The 16139-nt window shown below is 45.1% G+C and overlaps 1 long non-coding RNA gene across 1 annotated transcript; it reads right to left on the reverse strand.

The window, feature by feature from the left end:
* Nucleotides 1-16139, reverse strand: LOC140207725 (uncharacterized). Its single transcript, XR_011888631.1, has 4 exons — nt 16065-16139; nt 14729-14836; nt 11985-12121; nt 1-89 (listed from the first exon to the last, which is right to left on the reverse strand). It is a non-coding gene; the product is annotated as an uncharacterized lncRNA (long non-coding RNA).

Here is a 16139-nt window from a genome sequence, read left to right on the forward strand (position 1 = left end):
CCTCCACTTCTTAAATATCTGGACAGAGACAGGAAAACTAGTGTGTTGTGTTCAGGATTCTCGTAGACAAATTCTTTGTCACTTTTAAGCTGCAAAAAGATTTAGAAAATCCATCAGTGGGTGTCGGACAACATTTCAGATGAGATCACTTGAGTTGTCAAGGTGTGATCTGACATCACACTGTTACAGTGAACTTCAACCCAAGTTGGAGAGAGATATCATCTTCTAACTGGGCACAGTGCTGGTATCTGAAATGACCATCAAATTCTCTGATGCTCTTCCTGTCTCTATAAGAATGGGGCATTTCTGCCATCTCCAATCTGTGACCTTGCTCAGTCTTACTCTCTCTATTGCTATTATTCCCTGTTCCCACTGAGCTGCATGGGTGCCTGGCCCCACAGTAACTGAAACACTCTCACACAAATAGCTGGCAGTGTATTCCATGTATCCACCACTCTCTGGGTAAAAAACTTACCCCTGACACCCCCTCGGTATCTGTTTCCAAACACCTTAAAACTGTGCCCCCTTGTGTTAGCCATTTCAGCCCTGGGAAAAAACCTCTGACTATCCACACGATCAATGCCCCTCATCATCATATGCACCTAAAAAAGGGAATTAACACATTACTTTGAGGATTTGTTAGAAGTATACAAAATTATGAGGGTATAGATAGGGTAAATGAAAGCAGCTTTTTCCACTGAGGTTGGGTGGGACGACAACCAGAGGTCATGGGTAAGTGGGGAAGGTGAAAATTTAATGGGAACATTTGGGAAAACTCTTTACTGAAATGGTCGTGAGAGTGTGGAATGAGATGTCAGCACAAGTGGAGAATATGAGCCAGATTTCAACATTTAAAAGAAGTTTGGACAGGAGCCTGGATGGTGGGGGTATGGAGGGTGATGGTCCCGAGGCAGGTAGTTGATTTAGACAGCTTAAATGTTTTTTCAGCATTGACTAGTTGGGCCAAGTGGCCTGTTTCCATACTGAACTTCTTTATGTTTCTATGACAGAGAAGCTGGCCAAACTTGTTTGGAAGGGAAAGGGTAGGAGTAAGAACGAAGCAACAATGGCTGGAGTTTCTGGGAGTAATTCGGGAGGTGAGTGATTGATACATCCCAAAGAAGTGGAAGCATTGGAAAGGCAGGAGGACACAACCGCGGCTGAAATGAGAAGCCAAAGCCAACATAAAAGCCAAAGAGAGGACAAACAAAAGAGCAAAAACTATTGGGAATCTTTTAGAAACCAATAGAAGATGACTGAAAAAAAAGTAAGATGAGCGCAGGGCATGGAATTATGATATTGTAGTCACTAATGAGTCTTGGTAGCACTCAACGGTCTGAGGCATTTGGAGGAACAAAATAGCCAGGGCCTCAATATCTCTTGAAAACAAAGGTTCCCTGCACCAGCTGCATTTCAACTTTTACTTTGGCAGGCACATACAAACTCTACATATTCAAATTTTCACTTCTGAAGGCCTCCCACTTACCAGGTTCTCCTTTGCCAGAAGACCACCTGTCCCAAACTACATTTGTCAAATGCTTTCTGATATCATCAAAATTGACCTTTCTCCAATTTAGAATCTCAAACCATGGTCCAGACCTCTCTTTTTCCATATTTACTTTGAAACTCATGGCATTATGATCACTAATTTCTGTCACCAGCCCTGGATCATTTCCTAACAAATTATTGGACACTTTTACGTCAGGACTTCTACGTACTGTTTAAGGGCACATTTGACAAACTCTACCCCATCTAGTCCTTTTACAGTATGGAGTCCCAGTCAATATATGGAAAGTCAAAATCAGTTACTGAATCAGCTTTGCTTCTTGGCATGGTCTGCAATCTCTCTACAAATTTGTTCCTCGAAATCCATCAGACTGTTGGGTGCAACAAACTCCCAGTAATGGCCAAAATTTCATAATTCCCTGTCCTGAGCTCATCTGGCTTTCCTACGATGCTTCTTGCATTGTGATATACACAGCTCAGCACATTCATCACACCATGCTCAGCCATTTGATTGCTGACTCTGTCTGAGATCTGAACAACATCTGACTAGTGTCAAGAAAACAAACTCTCCCTCATTGTCACAGAAACAAAGGAGCTGCTTGTGGACGACAGGAGGACTGGAGACAGGCTAACCCCTATTGACATCAATGGATCTGGGGTTGAGACGGTGAACAGCTTTAAATTCCTCGACATAAACATCACCGAGGATCTCACATGGCTGTGTTTTGACCGAGGATCTCACATGGCTGTGTTTTGACCGAGGATCTCACATGGCTCTTTCATATCAGATGGTTGAAAAAGTCTGGGATGGGGCCCCAAATCCTAAGAACTTTCTACAGGGACACAGTTGAGAGCATCCTGACTGGCTGCATCACCACCTGGTATGGGAACTGTACTTCCCATAATCGTAGGAACCTGTAAAGAGTGGTGTGGACAGCCCAGCGCATCTGTAGATGTGAACTTCCCACTATTCAAGACATTTACAGAGACAGGTGCGCAGAAAGGGCCCGAAGGATCATTGGTGATCCAAATCACCACAACCACAATCTGTTCCTGCTGCTACCATCCAGGAAATGATACCACAGCAGAAGGACCAACAGTCTCCGGGACATCATCTTCTACCAGGCCATCAGAGTGATTAATTGATTTCTATGTTATATTGACTGTCCTATGTACAAACTATCTATTATATATTACTATAAATTACACATTGCACATTTAGACGGAGATGTAACATAAAGATTTCTACTCCTCATGTATATGAAGGATGTATGTAATAAAGTCAATTCAATTCAATTCACCCTCTCCACTATCTGTTCTGTCATTCGGGCTCCCATCCCCCCTACAACTTATTTTAACCACATCACCCCCTCCCCCCACGCGAGCACTAGCAAGCCTTACCACGAGGGTATTAGTCCACTCTCGTTCTGTTCTCCGAACTAACGAATCTGCTGTCATCCCTTTGAATATTTTTCTGCTAGGTAATATCTCCAACAGCTTCAAAAGTGTGTGGGATAGCAGCAAGGGTACTCTGTGATGGCTGTTTAACCTCATTCCCCTTCGCGATTCCCACCCAGTTTCCTGTGTCCCGCACTTTGGGTGCAATTCACTTCTCTTCATGTCATATTTATCACCCCCTCCAACTCCTGGATGTTCTGGAATTCATCCATTTCAAGTTCCAACTCCTTAACATACAGGGTTACAAGCTGCAGCTGGATACACTACTTGTAAGTGAGGGCATCAGGGACACTGGAGGTCTCCCCACCTTCCCACCAATGTCCCCTATAATTTGTAATGACCAGTGTGCACATAAATCTTGTACTGTGCATTTTTTAACCCAGTGACAAAATGTGCACAGTGAATTTTATATATAGAGATATTCATTTTAACAGCTAGCAAATCACTGTCGTTAAGAACTTTGATCTCCTCTGGGTTCGATCGAGTTCATCTGCACTCTCACATAAACTATGTAGCAGGACTGTAATGGGTAACGAAGTATTTTCTCACCAGAGCTTTTGCACATTGTCCATATGTGGTTTGCTTGCTACATTACGCTTTAAAAAGTCAGATTTCCAAATATCATTCCACTTCTTCCCACTTGTGAATTCTCCAGCGACTTCTGTATCACCACAAACACACAGGTAACACTAGTTTCTGTATTGGACATAAATATTTTCCCTGAATCCTCCTGAGGAATTGAGGATATATTAAAAAATCATTTCGAACCTATGTAACCTCTGGCTAAAAGAATAATTGGGACTGAACAGGAATTTTTGAACTGAAGTAAACTCTGTCTTCAGCGGTTAGCTAAGACAGACTCATTACCAGTTCTCTGCGGCTTGCAGAGAGACACACTGAGAGCTGAAAGCATTATACATTGTACTCTCATTAGTTGATAACATAATACATTGTACCGTCGTTTGAGTAAAGGGAGGAGGACTCACTGATAAGGACAGGAATGAACATCTGTCTGTAATTAAGTCAGGGCCTTGCAAAGGGAACAACTGACAAGGACTGGATAGTACATCCATCTGTAACTAAAACCTTGATTTAGTGAACTCTCTTATCTAATTAATTAAGTTTTGCACCAACAGACATGGTGGCTGTATCAGTTCTAATAACATCTACCAATAGTAATGCATGGGGCTTACTATGTATAAATATAAGGCTGTAACCTGACTAAGGTATTTACTTGTCAGTTGGTGGCAGTGCTTACGTGCCTTTCCTTTGACAACATGGGTGTCAAACTCCTGCAGGAGAATGCACAATAAACTGTGGTGACGATAAGAAGCTGGTCTCCTGAGTTTTATTCAGATTCAACTTTAACATTTGGCATCACAAACAGGATCCCAATATCGGGAGTGCCAAGCAGACTCTGGTGGGATATTACCTCATGAGAAAAAGCAGTAAATTTAATATGGAAAAAGAACTGTGGAAAGAAGTGGAAATTGTTGAAAAGGGAATGGAAGGAAAAGGCAGATGTAAAGTGGAACAGTATATTATTAGCAAGTTGGAGGAATAATGCATGTGAAAAAGGGATAGAGGTATGCACTACAGAAGGAACGCCAAAGGTTGGGAGACGCTAAAACCGGAGTGTAAATGGTGGATGGGCGCTGAAAACAAGAGCAGGAAAAACAACGTAAGCAAACCAAGGCTGGCCTAAATAGGAGAGAAGGGCAGGAACATTGGTCTAAAGTTCGAACTGATAGGGAAACAAGGATCCCGAACCCATATCTGGCAGACCGACCCTGTTTGAGGACAGTGACCGTGATGAGGAGTGGGCACCCACCGTAACTCCTCCCCCACCTTACCAGGGGCCAAGTGCACCCAGTGCTTCTGAATCCCAATCCTCCCAGTACTCAGATACGGTGGCCGCTCAGGTAAAACAGCAGCAGCAGGGAAGGGGAGGCTCTCTATACCCTAAGATCCAGAAAGGGAATATCGTGCATTATTCTGAGACAGGGGGGGAAGAATCCAATAAAACCCCAGAGTTAATGGCTCCACAAAGACAATTGCCCACCCAAATGCTGCCCAATCCACAAGCAGGACTGCCTTCAGTGATTCCTGTGTATGCACCCTGGAAGCCTCAGGAAATGATAATGATCATGAATCAGGCCCCAGATAGAAAAGAAAAACCAGCACAGTTTGCTCAGTATGTCCGCAGTACTACACAAATGTTTAAAGTGACACCGCAAGATTTATTCAGTCTCTGCTGCATGATTCTCTCAGCTGATGAGGGGCTGAAATGGAAGGCAGAATTGAGATACCAAACCTATCAGGACTTACAGGTGGGAAACCATAATGGGAATAAACAGACAGACCGGATTATTCAAGCCTTGGAAACAGCTCTACACCAACCTGTAAACATCACTAAAGTATTTGAATGCAAAGCTAAGCCTGGGGAATCGGGACCAGACTATTGGGAGCGATTTGTGGCCTGCTATGGCACTTTCGCAGGAGACCACGCCTTTAATGATGGGAATCCGTCCCCCAGTTTAATACCTTACTGTTCCAATGCTTACCAACCAAGTTAGCCAACATGATTAAAACAAGTAATATGGATTGGCCTGACAGTGAACAAAATCGAATGCGACGAGCTTTGACATACTATTGCGAGCCGACTTTCGAATCCTGATCAGCCCCGAAGGGCACTAATATTAAAGGTGAATATGTTCAGTGGGAAGGACACGAGCGGACCATATCTGGGGATCAGAAATGGGAACAAAAACCTACCAAGGGACAGGTGGGGACAACAACCCATATAGAAATTGACAAGCAAGGATGCTTCCTACCATGAGTACCACTCCTCGGGAAAAGCCCAATGTAATATTGCAAGTTGCTGGAATTCCAATTCCGTTTATGATTGATATGGGGGCAACCACAACCACTCTCAATCAGGAAATAGTGTCTGAAAAGCGATTCCAGCTATCAGACGATACAATCACTCTGTCTGGGTTCGAAGGCACAGAACATACGTATCCACGTACCCAGCCACTGCAGGTGGAATTCCTGGGGAACCAGTGTGGTTTCATTTACAGTCACCACCAGTCAGGGGTGTAATCTAGCAGGAAGAGACATGCTCTGTCAGTTGGAAGCCAATATTCCATGCACGGACAAGGGTATCACCCTGGGAACAGCAAACAACCGACAGCGTCCCCAGTTACCGACCCCCCCAGTGGTGGGCACTTAATCTGGACTCCACTGCGTTTGAACCCCTTCTGCCAGTGGTTGACCCCCATGTGACTCTGTGCTATGACCCTACGGGGTGCTCAACTGAGGAAAGCCAATATTATGCATCCCTCGAGGGACAGAAGTTCCCAGTCACGGTGATTGGAGAAGTTAAAGGAAGAGAGGGCAGAGCATTACTGGCTGAAGTTCCAGATTTCCTTTGGCGACAGACAGGACCAGTGGTTCCCTATATCACCGTTAGGGTTTGCCCTGGGTTCAAGCCAAAGAGCCGAGGTTCCTTGCCTACACCCTGACGAAACAAGCCCCCAGTACCGAGGGAGACTGGCAAGACTTGGTTGTGGGCCAACTCCGATACTGGAAGGAGTCGGAGGTGAAGACGTGACATCTGGTAAGACACTCTTTTAATATTGACTGAATCCAAGACGTTGTACCCCATCTCTGGGAAATTTCAGGCCATGAAGTCGGCAGCATCAACTGCCTCCCTGTCCAGATCACCGTGAAAGAAGAACAGACTCTCCCATCCATTCTGCAATACCCCCTCAAGCCCGAGGCAACGTTTTATGAGGATGAAAACTCTTTTGTGGATCCAGCAGGAAAACGATATTCTGGCTATGTGATAGTGACGGACAGTGAAGTAGTTGAGCAAGCCTCTTTTGAAGCAGCTGTCTCCGCCCAGAAGGCTAAGCTGTTTGCTCTGACTCGTGCCTGTATCCTAGCAACAGACAAAAGTGTGAACGTTTACACAGAGTTCCGTTATGCATTTGGAGTTGAACATAAATAATATTCCAGAAATAGTAGGGGACAGAGAGTCCAGTGAGATGGAGGAACTGAGGGAAATACATGTTAGTAGGGAAGTGGTGTTAGGTAAATTGAAGAGATTGAAGGCAGATAAATCCCCAGGGCCAGATGGTCTGCATCCCAGGGTGCTTAAGGAAGTAGCCCAAGAAATAGTGGATGCATTAGTGATAATTTTTCAAAACTCTTTAGATTCTGAACTAGTTCCTGAGGATTGGAGAGTGGCTAATGTAACCCCGCTTTTTAAAAAAGGAGGGAGTGAGAAACCAGGAATTATAGACCGGTTAGCCTAACATCGGTGGTGGGGAAAATGCTAGAGTCAGTTATCAAAGATGAGATAACAGCACATTTGGGAAGCGGTGAAATCATCGGACAAAGTCAGCATGGATTTGTGAAAGGAAAATCACGTCTGACGAATCTCATGGAATTTTTTGAGGATGTAACTGGTAGAGTGGATAGGGGAGAACCAGTGGATGTGGTATATTTGGATTTTAAAAAGGCTTTTGACAAGGTCCCACACAGGAGATTAGTGCGCAAACTTAAAGCACACGGTATTGGGGGTAGAATATTGATGTGGATACAGAATTGGTTGGCAGACAGGAAGCAAAGAGTGGGAATAAACGGGACCTTTTCAGAATGGCAGGCAGTGACTGGTGAGGTACCGCAAGGCTCAGTGCTGGGACCCCAGTTGTTTACAATATATATTAATGACTTGGACTTTAGTCGCTCTCCATTAGTTCCTTTGGAGGTACGGTCCCTCGCCCAAGGCTGATCGCATACCTTGACGGGATTGGGACAGAATCTGTCGGGAGACAGAATTATGATGTTGTAGCAATTAGTGAAACTTGGCTACAGGAGGGGCAGGACTGGCAGCTTAATATTCCAGGGTTCCGATGTTTCAGATGTGATCGAGGCAGAGGAATGAAAGGTGGGGAAATAGCATTGCCTGTTAGGGAAAATATTTAAGTGTGCACTTAAATCTTGTACTGTGCATTTTTATACCCAGTGACAACATGTGTACAGTGAATTTTATATAGAGACCCTGACGAAGGGTCTCGGCCCGAAATGTCGACTGTACCTCTTCCTAGAGATGCTGCCTGGCCTGCTGTGTTCACCAGCAACTTTGATGTGTGTTGGGTAAATTTATCTGATTGTTAATTGAGCAGGAGGCTTTGTGCTGGGTAAATTACTAAGAGAACATGGATCCACTGCAGTCGATTGACACGAGTGGGCCAGGAGCAGCCCTACACAGTATGTGTGAGAGTTTTCCAGACAAGGAGAAGGATTTGCGAATGTTGAGTGCAGTGGTGAATAAGAAATTGGGGACAAAATGTGGCCACTGGGGGGGAGGGGGGAACCTGGGATACTACCTCATGAGAACAAGCAGTAAATTCAATATGGAAAAAGAACGGTGGAAAGAAGTGGAAATTGTTAAAAAGGGAATGGAAAGAAAAGGCAGATGTAAAGTGGAGCAGTATATTATTAGCATGTTGGGGGAATGATGCATGTGACAAAGGGATAGAGGTATGTACTGGAGTAGGAACGCCAAAGGTTGGAGGACGCTAAAAGCAGAGCGTGAATAGGTGAAAGGGGCCGAAAACGAGAGCAGGAAAAACAATGTAAGCAAACCAATGCCGCACTAGGTAGGAGAGAAGGGTAGAAACATCAGTCTAAAGTTCGAACTGATAGGGAAACAAGGGATCCTGAAACCGTGTCTGGCATACCGACCCTATTTGAGGACAGTGACTGTGATGAACTGCCCACCTGAATGCTGCCCAAACCACGAGCAGGAGGGGGGAGAGCCCTCAGTGATTCCTCTCTCTGCACCCTGGAAGCCCCAAGAAATGATAATGATCATGAATCAGGCCCCAGATAGAAAAGAAAATCCAGCACAGTTTGTTCAGTACGTCCGCAGTACTACAGAAATGTACAATGCGACTCCACAAGATTTATTCTGTCTCTGCTGCATGATTCTGTCAGCCGATGAGGGGTGGAAATGGAAGGCAGAATTGAGATACAAGAAGTCAAACCTCCACCTGGGGAAATTGGGACCAGATTATTGGGAGCAATTTGTGGCCTGCTAAGGCACCTTCACAGGACACCAAGCCTTTAATGGTGGTAATCCATCCCCACAGTTTGATGTCTTACTGCTCCAATGCTTACCAATTAAGTTAGCCAATATGATTAAAACAAATAATATCGATTGGCCTACATGATCGAAATCAAATGCAACAAGCTTTGACATATTATTGGGACCCAGCTTTCGAATCCCGATCAACCCCGAAGGGAACTAATATTAAAGGTGAATATGTTTAGCGGGAAGCAGGACGTGAGCGGACTATATCTGGGGAACAGAAATGGGAACAAAAACCTACCAAGGGACAGGTGGGGACAACAACGTGTTCAGAAATTGACAAGCAAGGATGCTTCCTACCGTGATTACCACCCCTCAGGAAGAGCCCAATGTGGTAATGCAAGTTGCTGGAATTCCACTTCTGTTTATGATTGATATGGGGGCAACCACAACCACTCTCGATCAGGAAATAGTATCGGAAAAGGAATTTCAGCTATCAGACACTACAATCAGTCTGTCTGGGTTCGAAGGCACAGAATGTATGTATTCACGTACCCAGCCACTGCAGGTGGATTTCCAGGGGAACCAGTGTGAGGTTTCATTCACACTCTCCACCATTCGGGGTGTAATCTTGCAGGGAGAGACTTGCTGTGTCCATTGGAAGTCAAGATTCTATGCACAGACAAGGATATCAACCTGGGACGAGTTAATAACTGACATCCTCCCCAGTTACCGTCCTCCACCCCCCCACCCCCGCTGTGGTGGGCACTTAATTTGGACCCCACTTCGTTTGAAGCCCCTCTGCCAGTGGTTCATCCCCATGTGACTCTGTGCTATGAGCCTATGGGGTGCTCAACTGAGGAAAGCCAATATTATGCACCCTTCGAGGGACAGAATTTCCCACTCATGGTGTTTGGAGAGGTTAAAGGAAGAGAGGGCAGTGCATTACTGGACTGTGCAACAGACAAAAGTGCAAACATTTACACCGACTCCTGTTATACATTTGGAATTGTACATGACAATGGGCCAACTAACTAAAATTCTCCAAGCATTACATTCACAGGTATGACATGCTTACAAGGAAGAGAACTACCCCGCAGAGAGGAGTGACTATCCCACCACAGAACCTGGGGATTTTGTCCTGATCAAGAACTGGGATCAAGGAAAACTCAGACCTCGGTGGAGAGGATCGCATCAGGTGTTGCTGACCACTCCCATGGCTGTGAAACTGAAGGGGCAATCTCGGTGGATCATCGAACAGACAATAAACGTGTTACTGCAGGAACTGAGTAGAAGGACTCTCTCAGACTAAAGGAAAATGTATTGGCTGATAGTGGTGTTCGTGTTTGTGACTTTGAGAAGGCTCACCCCAGCATCTGGGGCTCCCATGTTAACACCTTTCTGTCACACCTGTGCCAAACAGGTGGAACTAGGGGCCTGCTGGGTTTGTGGTGAAATTCCCCAGCATGGTAAAACTATGATTCCAATGTCAGTAATCACGCTCAGCCTGAGTTTTCTCAAATAACATGTGGGGCAGTGAGGTGAGAAACTGTGGTCCAGTCAGAGATGACTGTGGCTATCAGTGTTTTGAGGGATGGTATCTCAGGCCCCCACCAAACAGAACTTCCTATACTGGGAAACATGCATCCTGGCCATACTTGCAGATGCCCAGCAGCGGAGGGGAATAACTGAGACTGAGCGATTTTGGATGATCGCTTTTCTCTCCTATGGAGTAGCCAGGAATTCATGAGAGATAATCAATTTGGCTACAGCACTTGAGGAGCTGGCCACAATACTCCAGGAGCCCTGACAGAAACACAGGCCCAAGTAACAGAAATATCCACTGAAGTGATTGCAATCCGGCAAACAGTCGTACAGAATCGTATGGCTTCAGATTTTATCCTGGCTGAGAAAGGGGGAACCTGTGCTATTATTGACACAGAATGCTGCACCTATATCCCTGATGACTCTACTAACATTACATCCCTCTCCGAGCACACTGCCAAGGAGACTGACAGCATCAAGAAAGTAGGGCAGGGTTTACACGGGTTCACCGAAGGGTCGAAATGGTGGTCTTCGAAGGCCTGTTCGGTAATATCTGGGGCGTGTTATTGCATTATGACCTAATACTTGCACATATCATTGTTATAATTACTGATGTACACTGTTTTTACTCACTGATAAGTCAATGCTGTACTCAATTGCTTTCTCTGTAAATTATTACAGCTTTGTTGATCATATAATGATCAAAAGGAGGGAATGATAAAGTATGTAAAAGGGTTAACACTTCATTAAACAATAGCAGCCTGCTTTTCTGAAAGAAACTGCTGATGATCAACAGATGTGCTAAGCCATGCTGAGCCATATTTCTTCTTGAGGGTAGCTAGCTAGGGTTTCAGGATGCTTATCTCCCTGTGCACTCATGCATAGAGATAGGACAGCTTCAGTCTGTTCTCTGTGTGTAAGCCATGATGACTACTTTGTAATTTGTCTTTAGGGGTTGTCATGTTGTAAATAACTTTGGCTCCAGCCTGTCTTGTGTGGGGGGTATCTGGACGGATATACCTGTGGTGTAAGGGGAATTGTTAGTCAGTTAGTGGATTGACCCGGAATAGTCATTGACTGTTTCTGTTTGAGCGACTAACTGAGTAAGCCCCGGGTAATTGGAATAAAGAGTTTGTACTTTTACTGTCTCTGAGTGACTTTGTTCAGATTCGACTTCCACAGAATAGGAATGGTTTTAAATAGCAGGGCTGCTGGAAGCACATTACCAGACCTGGAGTGATTGCAACTGGGTCTGACAGAGGCATAACTGGTTCTTCTGGGCACATTCAGTCTCACTCCAACTATTTCCCACTTCCTTTGTACATGTATGTAATGTAATGTCAAAATGAACAGTGTTTGAGTAAATGACACTCACCAAACTTTCCCCTGACCGAATCACTGGATTCTCCAAGTCAGATGGGTCCTCTCCAGTTGATGCTCCCAATCTTCGGGCTGGTTCACTTGTTGCTGTTCCCTTGTATTCTTCCAATAAATCTCTTACCACAGGTCTAACTTTAACATTAAAGACAATGAAGCACTTTAACAGTACAAAGGAGAACCAAACATTTCTGCTTGATATTACTAAGAACAAAACTGACTGAAATTTAAACATTGAAAGCAGATATAATGATCTCAGTGAACAATCTTTTATTGTTCCTCACATGTCACAAAACAATATGGAATAAGAAGGAGCCATCATTCAGTCATGGTGAGACATAAGACACAGGAACAGAATTAGGTGATTTGACCCCTCTGGTCTGCTCCACCATTCAACCATGGCTGAGTTTTATTCCAACACCATACTCCTGCCTTCCTCCTGTAACCCTGAAGGTACTTAGTAATCATGAATATATTAATCTCTGTCATAAATATACCCAAATAGCAGCCTGAACCAACCTCTGTGGCAACAACTTCCACAGATCAGAGATATTTTGGTCAAAATTTTTTTCTCATCTCAGTGTAACGTTCCGTTATATTGGCTCGTGTATGTCTAGGGGAAATCCCGCCCAGCACCTGCTTCAACACTCCCCTCAGGAACAGTCACCGCTCGAATCAATCACAAACATCAATCATCAGCCAGCACACCCAGTAAATTTTAACACATACACTTTATAGATATTACTAATTCTAGGGCATTAATATACATTTGATACAGAGAGGAAAGTAATGGAAAAAAAAGGCGCCAACATTTATCAAAGTCCAAGTTCTTCGCGCGCTACCGTTGGAGCTCAATTCGACGTCAGACGACCACCCGGATCCTGTCGACTCACGACTCGGGACCACCCTGAGTGATTGACCGGAGCCTCTCCGCACGTCCGCGGTCCTCCTCGTCTCTCCTCCGACTCCCCGCCAAAACTCAGTCCACAGTCATATCATACAGAATGGCATCCGAAAACAAAACAATACATAACCACCCATTGGCTAATAGAACCCCGTTATCTCATTTTAAAGTAAACAAACTGTTAGCGCAAACTCTCTTCAGTGTTAAAGCACAACAAAGCCGCATTCCCCAGACTAACATAACAAAATTCCCATTTTAAATGTAACAAAAGAAAGAAAAACAAAAAAAAGAAAGAAAGGGAGGCATCTTTATTCTGAAACTGTGCTGTCAGATCACTGACCCTCCATCTTACGGAAACATCCTCTCCAATGTCCACTGCATCCAGGCTTTTCAGCATTCGGTAGGTTTACTTAACCATACATCCCTCCACCCCCACCGTCCCTCTGAACTCCATTGATCACAGGTCCAGAACCATCAAATTCTCCTCATACATAAAGCTGATCATTCCTGAGATTATTCTTGTAATCCTCATCAGCAACAACTGAACAAGTTTCCAGGAGTAACAGATAGATTGGTACCAGGATAATTTACAGGGAACATTTGAGCTTTCTTTACTGTTCTACAATCACAGAACGAGCCATTTCCATTCCCAGGTTAAAACAGGTCCATTTCAGGAAATATAAACCATTCCAGGGTGAATGTAATAAAAAGACACTGGAATTTCCAGAAACACACAGCTGGTGAGGAATAGGTGTGGGGAGAGGAACAAACTTTACAATTCAGGTTAATAACGTTTTGTCAGAATGACTTCAAACATTTTCTGTTCTACCTGCAGATCTCCAGCAACTTGAGATTCTGCTTGATTTCCACCATGTGACAGACAGGTGACAGTGAGTTGGGGGGGGGGGTTTGCAAACACAGTTTGAACACCAAACTCACGGGTCTATTTCTACTGTTGTAAACATGGAACAGCCCATTTACTCATAGCCTCTCCTTGTGAGGATGGAATGGGAACTCATCCTCTCCTCAGATTAGTAGTCATTGCATCCAAAGGAACTCCAGAAACAAACATCAGATCCCAGACCAGAAATACTCACTCAGCACCTCATAAGCCCAAGCAGCTCGAATCCCGGGTCCATTTTACCTGCATAATGCACCAACTGCCGTCGCTGGGCTCTTAACATGCAGAAGCAATGTGTGGTTAAGTGCCTTGCTCACGGACACAACACGCTGCCTGGACTGAGGGATGAACTCACAACCTTCAGATTGCTAATTCAACTGCTTAACTACTTGGCCACGTGGACATCACAGAAACCATTCTCCCCCCTGGACTTCCCAGTCCCTTGGTAAACCAGGCCGTGAAATCAAAGATCCCCAAAACCTGAGACATTCTCCTTTCTCACTCACCCCAGTCGTGGTGAAGGCACAAGAGCCATAAAGCTTCAGGACAAATGCGAGGAGCCTCAGGAAGTGAGGCGAGTTGGGGAAAGTTAACGGGACTCAGTGCCCAACATCAGATTTCCCAACACAATGTGGAGGAAGCATCACCACCCATTCGGGTATTATAGCAGACACCACATCATCTTGCATCATAAAGAGGAGGGCGGGGCAGACCTGCGGGACACAGCCTCACGTGACCTGTTGGCAGGTCTTCCATTTCAATTCTGCGGAAGTAGACAGCTTGGGCCCCTGGTTTGGATCGTTCAATGCAGATTAAGTGAAGTCTACGCATTTCCGACGAGCCCAGATAACTGGAAATTAAACGAGTAATCGGCCCTCAGTTCGGGGCTCATGGCCAACATCAGATCTTCCCACTCGGGATCGGTCTCAATACTCACCGTTGGGAAAGTGATATCTTCGGCCCGCAGACAGTGATCCCGACCCCCGGCTCCACGACCCAGGAGGCGAGGACCCCTTGCCGATCACGTAGAAGATGCCCTTCAGCACTGAGCGGAAAGGAAAACACCAATCACTCGGAGACAGAGGGCATGCGCGAAGTGATTGTTGCATCATCGGGAGGGCGGGGCCTCGGAAACAGACGCGCAGATGCTGCCCATCTGCGGTTAAGCGGGAGGGACAAAAGGGATTATGTGACCGGTGGGGTCTCCCACCCGAGGCAGAGACTCCAGCTTCCCACTACTCTATAGAAAGAAACAAACTTGCCGCTCACATCTCCTCTCACATTAAACGTATTGCACATTTCAACCCCCAGGAAAAATATATCGTTTGTCCACTCTATTTCCTGAGGAGACTGAGGTCCTTTAACATCTGTCGGAAGATGCTGTGAATATTCTACGAGTCTGTGGTGGCCAGTGCTATCATGTTTGCTGTTGTGTGCTGGGGCAGCAGGCTGAGGGTAGCAGACACCAGCAGAATCAACAAACTAATTCGTAAGGCCACTGATGTTGTGGGGATGGATCTGGACTCTCTGACGGTGGTGCCTGAAAAGAGGACGCTGTCCAAGTTGCATGCCATCTTGGACAATGTCTCCCATCCACTACATAATGTACTGGGTGGACACAGGAGTACATTCAGCCAGAGACTCATTCCACCGATGTGCAACACAGAGCGTCATCGGAAGTCATTCCTGCCTGTGGCCATCAAACTTTACAACTTCTCCCTTGGAGGGTCAGACACCCTGAGCCAATAGGCTGGTCCTGGACTAATTTCCATCTGGCATAAACTACATATTATTATTTAATTATTAATGGTTTTATATTGCTATATTTATATTCTATTCTTGGTTGGTGCAACTGTAACGAAACCCAACTTCCCTCGGAATCAATAACGTATGACTATGAATATGACTATTCCTCTCATCATCTTATAAACGTCTATCTAGTCCCACCCCAGACTGCTCCGCTCTGGAGTAAACAATCCAAGTTTGTCTAACCTCTCGTTATAGCTCATGCCCTCCAATCCAGGCAGTATGCTGGTAAACCTCTTCTGCACCTTCCCCAAACTCCGACATCCTTCCGAGAATGGGGACGACCAGAAATGTATGAAACATTCCAGATGTGGTCTAACTAGTTTTATAAAGCTGTGTTACGAACTGTAACGTTTTAGAAACGAACCAGCAGTAACAGAGTTCACACTGGATTGATCTCCTGTGGATTATAGGAAGTGATAGCCACACACATTCGTTGTGGTTCCGTGTACCGATGATCAACTCACTCTTGTGGGCATAGGAGAGTTCCAAGTCTCAGCTGCGACAAACTGAAGCTATCAGCTTTTCCAGTCTCTCTCTCT

Source organism: Mobula birostris, chromosome 13, assembly GCF_030028105.1.
Source record: "Mobula birostris isolate sMobBir1 chromosome 13, sMobBir1.hap1, whole genome shotgun sequence".
Classification (NCBI taxonomy): domain Eukaryota; kingdom Metazoa; phylum Chordata; class Chondrichthyes; order Myliobatiformes; family Myliobatidae; genus Mobula; species Mobula birostris.